Consider the following 2,841-nt stretch of genomic DNA (forward strand, 5'->3'; position numbering starts at 1 on the left):
TCTTCTTCTTCTTCTTCTTCTTCTTCTTCTTCTTCTTCTTCTTCTTCCTTCTTCTTCTTCTTCTTCTTCCTTCTTCTTCTTCTTCCTCCTCTTCCTCTTCTTCTTCTTCCTCTTCCTCTTCTTCTTCTTCCTCTTCTTCTTCTTCTTCTTCCTCTTTTTTAGATTTTATTTATTTGAGGGAGAGAGAGCACGAGCGGGGGGCGGGGGCGTGCAGAGGGAGAGGGAGAAGCAGACTCCCCACCAAGCAGGGAGCCGGATGAGGGGCTCAATTCCAGGACCCTGAGATCAGGACCCGGGCTGAAGGTAGATGCTTAACTGACTGAGCCACCCAGGCGCCCCTACTTTCACCTTCTGCTCCTGTTGGTGATCAAAACTGGAGAGTAAACTATCCAGAAGGGTCTTATGCAGGTAGCACTGTAGTCCTTCCAGCAGGTTGAAAATTGTTCCAATGGCAGAAACAGGTGTGTGTATCCCTGGATTTTGGGACCCTCTCTTGCTCATGAAACTTGAAGTCAGTCCTGACATTGCGGCATGACTTAGAAGAGATCCTTTCCAGATATCTCAAAGGCATGAAGGTTTTCTTACTTTCCAAGCCATGGCTCCAAGGCATGTCCCAGGAAGGAGAACAGGCAAATCAGGAGCAGAGCATCCCATGAGTCCATCGGCAGAGACGGGGGCCAGGAGAATTTCCGGGATTCCGCGAGGCGGCCGCGAGGGGGCGCGCGGCCACCGCTCAGTCGCGAGCGCAGAGCGTCTTTCGCTGCTCACCAACCGCCAGCAGAGGGCGGTCGCCTCGCGCCGGGACCAACGGACGCCTCCGCGGGTGCGGGAAACGCCGCGTCCTGGGTCCCGGCGATGCGGCGACACTTCCCGGGCGGGAAGCCGGGCTTGGTTTGCTGCAGGTCCCGTTGTGTGTGGGGCCGCCGCCCAGGCTGCGAGACCCGCCGGGGCTGCGCAAATAGTGAGTTAAGAGCTGTCTTTCCCCAGTTCCCTTGACTGCCGTGGGGGAGCCCGGCTGGGCTGACGTCTCCCCAGACTGCTCTCTGAAATGCTGAGCCCAGGGCCGTCAGTTTCGTGGACTTTCTCCATCGTTGTATTCTTGACTTTCTCAGATAACATTTTAGCGAGACACTTTACTTATTTCACGTATCCATTTATTGAGGCGTTTGGAGGCTCGAAAGAATCACGAAGTGCACTAATGTTCCTATTCCGGATTATTTCTGGGGAGAAATCCCGACCCAAATTCAGAGAAAGGGAAACTTGTCTACGATCGGGGTAAAATATACAAGTATTGGGACCTTTCATTTGAACGAGTTGGGGATACCTCCGGTGCCGAGAAAAGCCATGTGGTGTAATCACTTTTTTGGGGGTGGGGGGCCGATAACGGATTTTACAAGCCTTGTGTCCACTGTCATCCTTGTTCCTTATCACATAGCTGGTCACTAGCACTTCTATGTCCATAGTATTTATAATTTCATAAGTTGGACCATATGCAAGTTTCTCTTTCATTTCAATAAGGTCAGTAAGTCTTTCTTCTATTGCCATAACAGTATCCGTAGTGTGAACATACCCTATCATCTGACCCATTTCTTCAACAAGGACGTTTGTTGTGCAATCAAAAATAAGGAAAGCATTTTGCTTCTATGTTCTCTACAGTATTTCAGATGGAATGTGATTTCTTAGTAGTATTCTACATTTGTGTTGAATGTTATTACACAGATAAGGTGGGGGGGGAGAAAACTATAGTACCAAACACATGTGACGGTCCCCGCCTCTAGAGACAGGGCCATTAAAAGACTGAGATTTCATCACAAGATTACAGAATGCTCCCCTCCCCCACAAGGTAACACCATAGCCCAAGGCATCCCCTCTAAGAGCAAACAACAGCGGGAAGAGCCACAGGACACAATGGAGGCCCAAAGTCACAAGGAGATGACCATAACAAGGACACTAGAGGCACTGGAAGTTTCTGGAAGCTACAGTGACAGAAAACATTAAAAACAGCTCAACTCCTAGCCAGATTAATGTTAAGCCCTCACACAGAAGGCCTATTTACCTCAGACCACATCACCCAATACAGCATGCTTGGCTTTCAACAAAAAATGATCAGGCATGCCAAAGGGAAGTTTATTCAAGAAAAAAGCCTGAATATCAGTAAGAACAGTGAGCTTGGTGGCATTTGAATTTGCCCTATTCTATCCTCCCCCTGGTTCCACAGTGGCTTGAAAATCGGCAGGCTCACCACTAAAGTCGCTGTGAAAACCAGCAGCCGAGCAGCCACAGGAGAGGAAATGGATATGGAGCCCCCGCAAAGGCCCATCTCCAGAGGATTGTCACTCTTTGACCTGTTGTTCAGCTCCCTGGAAAGGCCCGTTCACAGGGCTTGTCTTTATTTCCCCTAACTCAGACCTCACTCAGGGAGGAAAAGCCCCTGTCCTCAGGGAGGAACAAGAGGCTAACCAAAATCTTAGAAGGAAAATCCAAGGAATGAGGTGTCCATAGGAGAAGGGCTGAAAAGCATTTATGCATCATGGGGCTGAGGAGGGATCCAATATGAGCCCCCCAAGCCCCTCCACTGGTTAGGCAAGAAGCAGGACCCAGCTACGGCTAATGCACCTGATTCCAAGTGAATGTACAGAGATCACAGTGGAGCGGCTCAGCGCCACTGGGGGCACCTCTGCATACCGACAAGATCCTGCCCGTTGTCACCAAGTGGGGTTAGAAGGCAGGCAGGCACCCACCCCTCTTTCCCAGAGAAGGTGATGCCCAAACTGGACATTTTTCTTGGGCTTAAAGACAAACCCCACATGCAAACACTTCAGAGAGGGCATCACAGTGTCC

Source organism: Phoca vitulina, unplaced genomic scaffold (genome assembly GCF_004348235.1).
Source record: "Phoca vitulina isolate PV1807 unplaced genomic scaffold, GSC_HSeal_1.0 scaffold21, whole genome shotgun sequence".
NCBI classification, from domain to species: Eukaryota; Metazoa; Chordata; class Mammalia; order Carnivora; family Phocidae; genus Phoca; species Phoca vitulina.